The 14,639-nt window shown below is 37.0% G+C and overlaps 1 protein-coding gene and 1 pseudogene across 1 annotated transcript in view; one reads left to right on the top strand and one right to left on the bottom strand.

Moving 5' to 3' along the window:
* Positions 1-14,639, top strand: part of SGCZ (sarcoglycan zeta) — a 404,844-nt gene that overhangs the window by 7,742 nt on the left and 382,463 nt on the right. The gene's annotated exons all lie outside the window — the stretch shown is intronic.
* Positions 4,459-14,639, bottom strand: part of LOC113479228 — a 143,000-nt pseudogene continuing 132,819 nt past the window's right edge.

The following is a 14,639-nucleotide window of genomic DNA, read 5'->3' as shown; positions in this document are numbered from 1 at the left end:
TCATCTTATGAATAAGTACCTTTTATGCCACACCATTGACTTACAGGACCATGAGCACACGGAAGTCATAGCTGTCATTAAATGTTCCTGTACTACTGTCTTTGTTCTGCTGGATGTAGTCTATGGCATCACAAAATTATTAGCAAGGGAAACAAGGAAGTGTTTTTTCTTTCCTAAATTGTAAAACAGAAATGAAATCTTGTAACTCTTAAAAAGCAAGCAGTAAGGAGTTGTGTAAAGAAGACAGCTTTAAAAATCCTTGTTTAAGACCCTATAGTGCAATTTTTATATTTCACTGTAGATACTTTCCATCTCAAACCAGTAGTTGGCCATTAAGTCTTCTTGAATCCACTCGTCAATAGGCAGTTCATCTATATAGAATTAAGCAACATAAACAAAACTTTCTCTTTTCTAAGTAGGAACAACTTTTCAATAAGGAATAAGGTTGGTTTTTTTGTTGTTGTTTTTTTTTCTGTGTGTGTGTGTGTAATAGCTTTTGCATATTCAAGTGGTGTGAAGGTGAAAGAGAGGATGAGGACCTGCTTGTCTTGGTGTCTGCACCTTTAATTACATACTGTCATTTGGGTTAATCTTTCAGACTGAAAAACTTTTCTGCAGCACTGAAAGTGTTGAATGAAAGTGCCTGCTAAGATACAAAAAAAAAAAATTAAAAAAAAAATGTTGAAATAAATGTGTATGTCAGTGGTTTTCTATAAAAGCTGAGGGTCCCAAATAATGACATATACAAATATATTGTTTATCTGGCGTTCTTGCCCTCCTCTGAGCTTCTGGAGAGCCTTACTATTATGGGTGTACTGTTTCAGGGTATCAGGCCCACTGCCATTCATGCTGAGAAATCACTGCTAACCCTTCGCAAGTTGTCCATACTGTCCGGAATACAGTTGCTGTGACTAACTTCATGTGAATGCCAAAACCAGCTTAAAAGCCATCTAATGGAACACAAACAGTTCAAGTATTGGCATGTGCTAACTGGTAGGAGCCTCTGGATATGCCTGCCAAATTGTGTTTAGTTAATAGCTGTGCTTTTAAATCACAGAGAATCATGCAGTAGCTGTTCATCTGGTAGAAGAGAGATGTTTTCTACTGTATGTTGAACTGAGACTCCAGGGTTTTGGGAGGCTTTTTGTTTCCTTGCAGTTATCTTTTTCAGCTTATTTCTCACTGTGGTGTCAGGAACGTGGCTCAGATAGGAACAGCTGAGCCAGCAGCCTAGCTAAAGTGTCTTGCTGTCCATGTAGCTGGGTGATGCTCTGATGTTTTGGAGGTTTCAGCATACTGATCCTCTTCATGCACTTTCTTAAACTCCTTTCACTCAGTCTTATGGGTCCAAGCTGGTAGAGTAGCCCAAAATCAGTATTCAAGCACTTCTGCCTGTTTTGAGTATGTCCCTTTTCTACTATAGCAGTGGAGCAATCTACCGCAAGCTAAAAATGTTGTTTCTATATCAGGCTGTTTTAATCCTCTTACCACTGCTATGGACCTGTGCCATTCCCTGGGCTGTCTGACAACTGAGAAACAACAATGGTTCAACCCAGGATCTTAAGATATTGCTGTACTCTAGCATAGAGGTGATTTATTTTTCTGAATGTAGGATTTGACTTGGGTAATAAAACATATCCAAATCATGTCTGGGCTTTTAATATAGCTTCATATCAAAGAAGAAGTGACTTTAATCCACAATTATCATTAAAACTTGTTCTGATACATTAGTCATAAGGTATTAGCCAGAAAAGCAGAAGCTGAAAATGACAAAGGAAAATAGACTCAGTCACTGAGACTTCTCTATGCCTTTCTTTTATTTTACTGAACTGAACTTGTTAAGCCTCCACTTTTCTTTTTGTTTTCTTCAAGCAGAAATGGACATTCAAGGACAATTTCCTTAAAATTAGCTGTGGAATGTGACTGTTATCTAGTTGCTAAGAGATAACTGTTTGTCTCACTAATTATGCATCACTTTGTCTGCCTCATGTAAAAGACCCCAGTTACGGATCTCTGCTGTCACATTTTTACCTAGAGATAATAGGCTAGCAAAAACTTTTATACGTCAGTATATATTTCCTGGTTTCTGCTGGGATAGAGTTAATTTTCTTCCTAGTAGCTGGTACAGTGCTGTGTTTTGGATTCAAGTGTGAGAATAAAGTTGATAACTCACTGATGTTTTAATTGTTGCTAAGTAGTGCTTAGCCTAAGTTAAGGATTTTTCAGTTTCCTATGCTCTGCCAGTGAGCAGGTGCACAAGAAGCTGGGAGAGAGCATGGCCAGGACATCTGACCTGACCTGAACTAGTTAAAGGAATATTCCATATGGCTGGACATCACGCTCAGTGTATAAACTGGGGAGGAGTTGGTCAGGAGGATCAATGCTCAGGCATCAGTCAGTGGGTGGGTGAACAATTGCATTGTGCATCACTTGTCTTTTCTTGGGTTTTGTGTCTCTTTCTTTTTGTTATATTCCTTTTCATTACAATTATTATTTAATATTATTGTTATTCTATTTTAGTTATTTAAATATCCTTATCTCAACTCATGACTTTTACTTTGTTTCCCCAGTTCTTCTCACCATCCCACTGGAAATGGGGAGGAGTGAGCGAGTGGCAGTGTGGTGCTTGATTGCTGACTGGGGTTAAACCACAACAGTATATCAGTAGATTTAAGCTAAAAATAATTATACCAAAACAAGAACTCTGAGGAATGTTAGCTGTTCTTTAAACTTGCACGTTGTTTTAGGAAAACAATGACTTGGAAATCTTGAAAGAGAAGAAAGAGGGCTTCCAGTTGTTATAAATAGTAAATTTATGTATGAACAGCCCCACATATCTGAAATTTGTGTATGCTGTATGCTGTGGTGCAATCTTAGTGTCAAAAAGCAGTAAAGTGTGCATGGCATGTTCAGGAAATGGGAAAACATAGTTTTGGGGTGGATAGAGATGTTCATTCACTAATGTTGTAGAGAGTCTTAAGTTCCTGAACAGGTAAAGTATGCTGTTCAGTATCTCTTCTGTTCAGAAACAAATTTTCTCTTGTGAGATTTCTCAGCATTCATCCTAAGACACTGTGCAGGATGAAGATCTTAAACTGCTTCTTTCAGTCTTCTGTCTGTGAACTGAACTCTGTATATTCAAGGACAACACTGAATCAGCATAGATATGCTATGTTAAGAGTCCCAGAAAACCTAAAAATGAGTCAAAAGGAAGAAAATAAAAGCTACATAATGGCATGTCAGAAACTAAATCTCTATTTTTGGGTTCCCCTCACCCCCACTGCTAGCTCTGGTTCTTTTTCACTCTAAGATGACAATTTTCACAGCAAATCTAAAAGAGGACCATTTTATAGTGGATATTACTCAACACAGACCTGGGTATAGGTATTATGGTCTTTGGTGGAAATGTAAGGTCCCTTCTTAGGTTTGACTAAGTAAAAGCTGGATTAATTGATTTTAAGCTCAGAGTTATCCCATGTTATATGTGACTTAAAGTCTGAAATTTGTGTAACTTAAATCATCTTGCTTATGAAAATAGTATCACTGACTGTTTAATTGTTTTGGATTCTCTTACGAAATTAATATTTGTAGAGTGAGACAGAACACTAACAATAAATCTGCAAAAACACTGCTATTGTCTGTGAGTCATCTGTATGTAAGGATCTCACTTGCAGTGACTCTGTGCACTATAGTAAAGTGAGCAAATGATTGCTTCTGAGAGTTCAAACAGGTTAATCAGACTAGCATGTCAGTCTCTTCCTGAGAATAATACTGTTACAGTTAGATAATAACTTGCTTCATTTTGCAAAAAAATATAAGGCACTTAAAAATTTCTATTTTTCCTCAAAGTATAAGGCTAGGAAGGATATCAAGAGGGCATTTGTTCAACTTTGGTAGAGTTGATCCTTACAGAGCACTAGTTTTATTTCTGTAAGACTCTGCTTCTGCAAGATTGGGCTCCTGCATCCCAATGCACATTAGAAGGAGATATGACTTTCCAGCTAAATGTGCCCTTTGCTCTGAAGGGCTGATCTTCTCAGGCTGACACCATGGCTCCCAGCTGGGTCTTCTTCACTCCCCTCCCTCTACGCTTTCAGGGTCCAGCTCTCGTCTCACCTGTCCCACTTGAATTATCATCTCCAGCTGTGGAAGCCTGTTTGTATGGTTATTCCCCATGTTCAGTTTTCTTCAGTCTCAACCTTTACCCAGGTAAACCTCAAACCTCCTGCATTTTGCTGTGTTGCCACATAGTAGCCAGACAAATAGTGATAACTAAGTTACCTGAGTTACCTATGTCTTGCCTGAGAGATTTTAGATTTTTGAATCTCAAGTCTCCACAGCACACTGACCTTGTATTTACCATCTTTGCTAGCGCTGTATTATTGGCTGTTTGGAAATTAATTGCTGATTTCGACCTGTATGTTTGAAGTGGCATATCTCAGCTCAGAATAAAATTTATTAATTGAAATAAACCCCATTAGATTCAACACATTTTTGCCAACGAGAAACAAGCATATTTATTCCGGTTGCGTAAAATTCTGTACTTCTGGAGGCAATGAAGTCACCGAAGGCAGTTTCAGCCTCCCCTTGGTTTCTGAAGCATCTCCTGCACGGGAACCTGTCAAGATGCTTGAAGAAGTGATAGTCGGTGAGCAAGAGGTCTGGTGAGTACAGTGGATAAGGCAGAGTTACGTAGCCCAGCTCGTTCAACCGTTGCAGCATTGGAAGTGCAACGTGTGGCCGCGTGTTATTGTGGAGAAGGATTGGACCCTTTCTGTGGACCAGTGCTGGGCACAGCCGTTGAAGTTTCTGGTGCATTTCATTGATTTGCTGGACGTACTTCTCCACCATGATTGTTTCACCCGGATTCAGGAAGCTGTGATGGATTAAACCAGCAGCAGACCACCAGACAGTCAGCATGACCTTCTTTTGGTGCAGATTCGGCTTTGGGAAGTGTGGCGGAGCTTCATCGCGGTCCAACCACTGAGCCGATCGTCACCAGTTATTATAGAGCATCCATTTCTCGTCACACGTCACAATACAGTTGAGAAATGGGTCGTTCTGGTTGCAAAAAAGAAGCGCCAATGACACTTCAAAACAGCGATTTCTGTGTTTCTCATTCAATTCGTGAGGCACCCATTTCTCAAGCTTCTTCGACTTTCCAATCTTCCTCTGATGCTCAGAAACAGTCAATATGCTTACCCCAAGTTCTTTTGCAAGTTCTCGAACAGTTGTGTGTGTATCTGCTTCCACCAGAGCCTTCAATTCATTGTCGTCAATAGCAGAAGGACGTCCGCGACCTTCTTGATCTTCAAGGTCGAAATTGCCATGTCGAAATTTTTGGAAGCAAAGTTGCACTGTCTGTTCGTTAACGCTTCCCTGGCCATAGACCTCATTGATGTTTCAAGCAGCTTGCGCTGCATTACGTCCAAGTTTGAACTCGTAGATCTGTCAAAATTGCTGGTTTGACATCTGAACTTCAAGCCTCCAAAATTTGTTTAAAACGCAGTTTATATTATAATTTAATTATACAGCATGACCAAGTTGGTTGGTAGAAGCAGTATGTTGTTGGACCCTCAGTAGTAACTGGGAAAAGTAAATATTCCTTTAGTGGCTTGTACGCAACAGATGTGGATCTTCTCTTAGTTGAGGTGGCACTTTGTCAAATAGAATTATGATTTCTAACACCATATTAGATTACAAGGCTTTAATAAAATGGCAGGATGGTTTTCTACAGCTCAGTGTTATGGACTTTGAAGTATTCCTAGAAGAAACCAGGGTTCCCATTGGTCATACACATCAACAATATTGACTTTTGAGGATGACTTCTTATTTTGTTGCCATGGCAAGGATTGATTTATGGCATATGTACATTGTCGTTTTGTGCAGCAATTGTTTTTCAGTATTGGGTTTGCTTCTTCCTCTTTTGGTTTTGCTACCTCCATGTTTCTCCAGTTCCATCACAGTTTGGACCTCAGAATCTGGATGTTAGCTTCTCCTTAAGGGAGAAAAATAAAAGTAACTTCAGGCTAAAACATCTGTTTTCAGAATACCTTCTACAGGATCAGTCAGTGTTTGTGCTTTCATCATAGAGTGGGTTCCAGCCATTGTTGCAACATCACAGCTTTCTCCTGATGCTGCCTGGTATGCCTGTCTTGATCCACAAAACCTGTGAAAAAATAGCATATTTCATAAAATTGATTATTGAAAACCCACAACAACATCTTTGCACTCCCGAAGTCCTGACTCATGTTTGATAACTATGTAGTGATAACAGATATAACCATAGTAATTTTTCAGTTCCACTGGCTTTATGAAGTGTAAAATATCCTTGGGACATAGCTGATTCTTAACAAGCCACTTCTAAAGACAAACTGGGAAATTACTATAGCACTATCTATATTTTACAAAAGTGTTAATCCATGCTCTATACTTATTTTACCTAGCTCAATGCTTTAGCAGTTCATTTAATTTGATTAAATTGAAACTCTGACAAGTGAAGTAATTCTAATTCTCAATACAAAAATGTAACTAGGAATCAAAACTAATATTTTCTTTCATAATTATGTAAGAACATAGGCTATTTAACAAAATAATCCATGGGTATTCTGGGTTCATTGATATCTTAAGTCATTGCAACACCTTCCCTTCATTAAATTTCACTTGGAATTTCAGTGGACAGGTATAAGAAGCTGAGTTACCAGGAGGTATGTTTAGGTATGCTCAGAAAGAATCCTTTCACAGCACTGATCCTTGAGCAGCCATTGAAACTTGATATTGTACGAGCATTTACACAGGCATGCAAACATACAACTGGGTAACCAGTAGTGGGTAGCACTAGGAATCTTGTAACTGAGGGCAGAGGAAAGCTCTGAGGATCAGGGTCAATGTGGATACTATAAAACACAGTAGGGGAGGCTGTTATTTATTTGCATACATCTGCACAATTAGTTTTACTGATAGTATTGAATTTCATAGGCATATAAATTTCACTGATGGGGAGGACACTTTTTTATTTTCTATGTACCACATAGAACATTAACATATAGTAACTGGACATCTTTAGATACATAAAAATATTTAACAGAAAGTAATGTTCAGTAATATATTTGATATCAAATAAATTTCTATAAACTAGTTCTCAAGTCTTAAAAAAACCCCAAATAATTTGAAATACATGATGCTTTCAAAATTTTTTCAGATAAGATTTCTGATTTTACTTTATTCTGAAGTGATCACTGCAGCAAATGTTTAGACACTTTTTGCCAGACTTTTTAACAGCCTTAAGCTTAAATGATCAGCTGAGGTTAATGAAACTGCTGGTTTTGTCAGTGAAGTGGCTTCTTAACTGGTATATTTTTATGAAGATATGACTGAGTTTGAATTACTAAACTAACTAAAAGGATCCATTATGCTCTTCTCCCCATATAATGAGTTTCTGTAACATAAAGTAGTTATGCTGATTGGTACTCTTGCTGGAAAATTATTTGTTTCCTGTGGCCTTGAATAAAAGTGAGAAAGGAGAACTCAAGTTCTGCTAATGCTTTAAAATGTAATAAAAGTCTTCCTTTTGGTCTCTAGTCATCTTAAGCTAAAAAATAAATAAATAAATAAATAAATAAATAAAAATCACTAGTTCTTAGTCATTAGAAGCACTTATAAAATCAGGTATGTTAGGATTGCAACCTTGGGTTTATGCATAAACTGATGTTATTAATACCAGTATTCTTGCTATATCTTTATTTGACTCTTCACTTGACTGATCTCTTCACTTAATTTATTTCCTAAAATTGTCTTACAGTAATCTCAAACCCAGAATGTTTTAAAGGCTTGAAAAATGCCAGACTAGCTGAAGTACTTACAACATAAAATGGAAGAATTGATCAGTTTCATTAGTAACTGTCATGATATTTCACTTGTGATTCTTTTAGACTGAGAATTGTAAACGAGTACTATAATCAATGGACACATTGAACTCTATCTCACTGTTCATAAGTCTTGTGCAAATTGAGGAGTAAAAATGGTTTTGGTGCTTATAATTGAAAGAGAACTAATGAGCATAAAGGAAAGATAGCACGTGCCACTTTTTAAAATGGAACTGCTAGAGAATCAATTTATTACAGACAATTCTACATACACTCTGGACTTGTCACTTTAATTTCACAAATACTATAAATAACAAAAGCAGTTTTTACGTCTCCCTGTGGAATGTAAATAGCAACTGTTGTTTACACACTTACTGCCTGGAGCCTCAACATGGAGCCAAGGAAAGAAAAAATATTGCTGAATAACATCCATCTCATGGTGAGAGTTCTCCTTTCTAATGTAAGCTTTATGCAAAGACTTGATGTCTCCCAGGTTCAGTGAATGAAGAATATTACCATTACAGAAAGGTTGAACCACTTGCTTTGAATACTTTTTGGAATAAGCATTAGACAAAACAAATCTGGAAGTGTAGATTTGCTTATCAATGGGAATGGCAACATCTTTGCTGATTTTTGTACTGCATGCATGTCTGACTCTGGTTGCACAAACCTAAATGACTGATTTCAACCACTGCCTACACATACACGCACACACACAGGCTCCCCCCTCTGATTTTCTGTAGTGTTGTATTATGAATACTATGCATACAAACAAAGCTAAATTTGATTTATTTAACAAACATGTTACCACTAGGGCGCTATATTATGTTATCAAAGTTCGCACAACTATATAGGGGCTGGTAGAGGGCTGTAGAAGCAGAGAGCCTGGGGCATTCATGTCCTAAATATTGTTATGCTGCTGTTTTATTTGAGTAAAATAATTAAAAAAAATGATTGAGGGAGGAGCAGCAGATTGGAATTCTATTCTGGGGCAAGCATTGAATATCACAGTCCTGTTTTTCATAAAAAACGCTTTCCAGATTGGTTTTAACTGAATGAATTCCACCTATTTTATTTATATATATATATATATATATATAAATGCACCCCAAAGCAACCACACACCCTTCCAGAAAAACAAAACAAAACAAACCCACAACAAAACAAACAACCAAATGTAAAACAAATTTTAAAACAAATAAACAGAAACCTTTTGGCCTATGCATTAGATCAAGTGTAAGTTATGTATGCAGTGTTCTAAACTTAAATTTGCTTTCTAAATTCTAAACTAAACTATAAATTCTAAATTTCTAATTCTAAACTAAAATTGTGTACAAATTTTGTTAGTGTAAGCTTTCTCTCTTGATTTGACACATGTATGTGACTTTAAAAAAAAACAAAACAAAACCAAACCTCAAGTTATTTTCCCAACTAATTTTCAAGGATTGTTTGTAAATATCAAGATGTTGGAGTTATGTGAATGAACTCATGAATATTCTAAGTATGAAACATTCTATCCTCTACAGCATTTTAACTTATTTGACTTCTAGCTATCAGTGTAGTCTCTCTCTCTCTGTAGTCTAGGAAGCCACTCTACTGTGACATGTTTTCATAACTATCTTTCACTGGAATCGCTTTTCACACTTTTCCTCATGTGACTATTTAAACACAGTTACGCAGCAGCAGCCAATAAAGCAGTCACACAATAGTGTGTAAATCTTTGTCAGCGTTCATTAGCATTTTAGAGAATGCAAAATATTTAAACTGGAATGAAGTCAGATCTTTAAATCCTCATTGCATTCTAGTAGTAAAAACCTGCTGTACTTTCAGTAGTAAAATTAATGATGGGTGACAGACTTCAGTGTTTGTGTCCACCTAAGTGCAGTGTATATAAGGCTTTAGCGAAGGCTGGATTTTCTTTAGGCCTTCACTTCTAAAAAGGCCTCTCTGCATATTTTTGTGATGCTCCAAAAGTATTTCCTGCCTGTAATTAAAAAGGGACATCTCAATTCTGGGAGTGACAGAATTGAACCAGACCTTCTCTTTGTATGCTCTTAACTCAGTAGATGAAAAAATAACTATAGGGATTTGTAGAAAAATAGCTGTTACACAATGTCATGGCTATATCTTTAGAATTCTTGCCATATGTAAGTAAACTGCATCTTTTAAAAGGATGCTTTAAGAATCAGATGGATGGGAAACAGACAGTCCCCATCAACAGTCATCTGCTTTGTGAGCTGATGGGTGGAAAAGAGATCAACAGTAGTTGGAAGGCCAGCGAGCCAAACCTCAGTACAAGGAAATTGTCAAGGGAAGAGTTGATCTCTGCAACATTGTCTGAATGAGAGGCACAAACCGAAAACTAGTGTAAAACAGAACATCTAAACTAGGTTTAGGAAAAACTTAGAAATGTGAAAACCATATATGTTGACTTGAGATATGATCTTTAGGACCTAGTGGGTCGAGGAAACAACTGTTACTTGAAAAGTAGTATGTACAGAATACGTATTTCTTCCATTTTGTCATCTAGTGGTTATTGGAATGCAAATAGACCAATGCTGTGATCAAGCAATTGAAATAGTAGAGATTTTTCCATTAATTTTGACTTAGCTTTGATTGAGAGGACTTTTTGGTTTGGTTGCAATAATAGACTGTATAGCTACTGTTGTGTTAAAGTGAAAAATAATGCTCTGAGGGGATGGGAAAGGAAACTGAAGAAATGGTGAACTTATACATTATCATTTATGTGTTAACTTATAGTTATTTTTAAAAACTCCAAAACCCAACAAAACAGAGCAGTAAGGAAAGTGAATGGTAGGAGGAATGTAAATGCAAAGCAAAATAGGAACAACAGATATCTATACAATTATATTGAAGGTGTCAGTGAGAACAATGGTTAGATAAAAGATCTTTCTCAGTTTTGTTGTGCTAAACATGAAATAGAATTTTTCATTGCTGATACTGTGTACTCATCAATTCTATATTCCATCTGCACTGCACTTCCACTAAAAAGGAGCCTGTTTACTGATTGTGTGTTTACTTTTATCTCTATTTGGTGGTAAGTGGAAATCAAAGCTTTGAAAAAAAAAAAAAAAAAAAAAAGAAAGAAAGAACCGCAAAAAACACCTAAAGAAATTTCAAGATGTTTGAGAGGATGAGTTGAATGGGACTGGTGAAAGCTTGTCAAAGGGTGAAAGAAAGTGTATCCTGGGCATTTGAACTATAAAAGTAGAAAACAGGAGCTAGATGCAAATGTGGTTTTTTTTGAACACAAATGGCCTTACATGCACTTATCTCCCTTGGTATGAATAGTAACTACCTTCTCCTCAGAGCGGAAGAGGTGCCAAGGGAACCTTACCTCCCTGTCTTGACAAGTAGCAGCTTTCCCATCCCTTAAGGGTTTTTTGCAGCTTTGTAAAACTTTGGTTTCATTCCGATGTGAAGCCCTTTGAATTTATTGCATGTAAGACACCTTAGATTCCATTTTGGTCCGTATCTCAGTGACAGTGGACACACATCCAAGACAGAGGAGAAAAAAGGAAATAATTACTTGCTATTTTATTGAGGTCAAGGACCTTGACTCAGTGTCCCATATGCTGTGAAAGTTTTATAATAATAGGCAATCTTTATTGAATGATTTTCTGGAATTTGGTAACTATGGAAGAACAAAGACCAGTGTGTTCCATATTACTTGAACACGGGATGGAGGTGATGTGGGATAATTTAGGCACAAATATGATTCTTCTGTGATTCTCACAGTCTAGACCAAATGTCTGAAAGGGATTTGAGTCTGAGCAGAAATCTACTATGAAAGAAATCACCTTCTCCAGTGGGATCTTCATTGGACAGGGTGCATTTTTCTGGGAAACCTTGAGAATGATGAATGACTATTCTCTAAGATTTTGCTACAGACTTACTTACAAACTTAAGACAGAGAATGGGACACTCCTGTCCATGACTGTCTCTAAGTCCACTGGAGGACTGGCATAATGAACCAGTCTAAGATTCCTTGTCTCTGATCATTAGTTTCTATTTCATTTGACAACTGTTACTGCACAGTTCAGCTAGATAGTAAAGAGATATGAATAGAGTCTAAAGAACAGCCAATTAATACTTTTTCAGAGGAATATACAGTAAAAGAGGTAAAATATGTCAAATAATTAAACTACTGAAAGATAAATAGGTCTATTAGGACTCAAAAAATTTGCACACCTGAAATTTTCTGTTTTGAACAAAGCTGATACTAATGTTCTTTTCCAGTTGTGGGCTTTGGAAAATTTAAGATCTTTTAATGCTATAGAAAGAGTTACTTTATGTGAAACAGTCAAGGTGACTCAACAGGCATGTTCAGCAAAATTTCTTGTCTGTTAAAGATTTATTTGAGCCTTGTTAATAATTAACATATGTTAATTATGACTCTGGTTTTCCTCTTAGGTACAAAAAGCAGTATAAAAAATTTGTTTAAAATGGAATTAGTTTATGTTCTGTAATGTTTTGGCCACCATGTATCACTGTGAAAAATAATTGCTTTCTGTATCTGTTATAAGTTAGTATAATTTTATAAATTGTATGTTATTTTAAAATATTATTTGTTCTTTCTGAACTTACTGTCATCTTGTCCAAAAACATCTGGAAAGTGACTTAGCAACTGGAGGTCACTGTGCCGGATTGCTACCTTCATATTACCCTCCCTGCCTGACCATAGGAAGCTCACGAGAACACTGTTCATATACTGCAAACAGCTGTGTACCAAAGCACACACCGGTACATGATGTGAGTGTGTGGAAAATAATGTTAACTGAAAAATTTATACAATTACCACTTCACAAACTTTTTGGCAAAGCACAAATTTTTGTTTAATGCATTTTCTTTTGGAGATGAGTGTTATCCTGACAGTCCTTGTTTAGTACTCTTACTGCCTACTGATGATTTCAAAGGAAAAATAGATTTCCAGGTTTCTGGAAACCAAGACTATTTTGTACCCAGCTGGGAAATGCTGAAATCGTTAAATCGATGGCAAATGACTTCTAAGTAAAATACCAACAAGATAACCTAACCATTAAATAACCTCAAACTGTAGTTTACATTTATGTAGCGTGATATGACAAAAAGGATGCCAAATGTGTCACACGGGGAAGACTCAATTTCTCACTGTCACTGTAGTCACCGAGTAAAGTTTCTGTCCAATTACATGTAGTTGCTGTAACTGGCTTGTGGTTCATGGTTAAGTTGGCTGTCGGTCTTGAAATTAACTCTTGCCTTCAGCAGCAGCAGAGAGAAGTCTGTTCAGTTGTATATCTGGCCACTAGTTGGTAAACATGGCCTGGAAACCATGGAAATATCACTGCTGTTGCCACGGGCTTTACTTTGCAATGAATCTGAACTTGAGCATATTGACTTCCTGCATTATCTGCAATTATCCATGGGCTCTGCCAATTGTGAGACTGTCCCCAGTAGAGCCCCTCATCCCTCTGCTGAGGCAGACATGCTAGGACAGGGTATGTCCATTGCTAGTGCTGAGGGATGGTTTAACCAAATGCACAAGAAAATTTCTTGCTGATGTTAACAGACCAAATTCTGCTTTTGTTGAAGCTGTGTAGATTTTTGAACTTGTTTTCCTGTTGTGTCCTGGTTTCAGAGCACCTACAACAATGTTCCTCTTTCTATGACTTTTTTTTAACAATCCAGAGAGACACATACAATTTGTACTTGAGGAACTCAATATCTGAGAACATTTCTAACGTAAGTCAAAGCAAACAATAACTGAGTTGATTGATACTTGCTGGTCATTGTGATGGTACACGTGAAATTGTTTAACTAGAATGTAGAAGCTTGAGGAACAATTATTGTCTCCATGTCTCTTACCTATAAATTCCCAAAGGATTTAATATATTGAAGACAAATAAGGCCAAGAATAAGATGCTGCAGTGTACAAAGCTGATAAAATGATGCCACTCATCATAAAACAGGTTTCCTTCCACTAAATTTAATATCTTCTTGACAGTGTTTACATAGCTGCTAATTGAGATAAATGCTGAAGAAACATGCTTAGCTTCTGCAAAGAGATAAGCAGCTGGTGGGACTCCTGAAGCTTTTTTTTCCCCTTGAAGTAGCATATTTTCACCTGAAGTCAGAACATAAGACAAATCACTCCATTTTGCTTGTAATTTCACACTGAATCACTGCATGACCTTTGAGTTGATCACTCAGAGCCTCATTTCTCCTAGCCTATAAACCGAAATATCATTCCTGTGAAGTCCTCCAGGAAAATGTTTTAGTAACAGTCTTCAGCTTGTTTCCATACATATGAGACAATGGTTTGGCAGTTCAGAATGTGACTTTGGAGTGTTACTGCATATTAAGTCAAGCTTCCATGAAATGCTGGTGCTATAAGGAAGTTAAATGAGCCAATAGCTTTTGCCCCACTATGCCAAGAATGCTACAGATATTTTTCTGCCTAGCAAATAGGACTGGAATACTGTAGTATTAATTTCAGGTCAGTTTGTTGGCTTAGTAGCATATTCTGTCTGAGTATTTCCACATCACTCAAAGTTGTCTTCCTGTGCTGCTGGGGAAGATGTCATAAAAGGCAACCTAAACTGGGAGAAACAGCTTATAAAGATCCAGTGTCACATATGCTTGAATTCATTCCTGTATGTAGCTTATCCATAACAGAGCTCCTTAACCCAAGTTATTCAGAGGCAGATGTTGCTGGGCAGATACAAATAGAAATGAATACTACAAGTGGCTATGAATCAGCATGTTACTCTTAAC

Source organism: Athene cunicularia (genome assembly GCF_003259725.1).
Source record: "Athene cunicularia isolate RWA chromosome 4 unlocalized genomic scaffold, athCun1 chr4_part1, whole genome shotgun sequence".
Lineage (NCBI taxonomy): Eukaryota > Metazoa > Chordata > Aves > Strigiformes > Strigidae > Athene > Athene cunicularia.
This window is presented reverse-complemented; position numbering and strand designations above follow the sequence as displayed.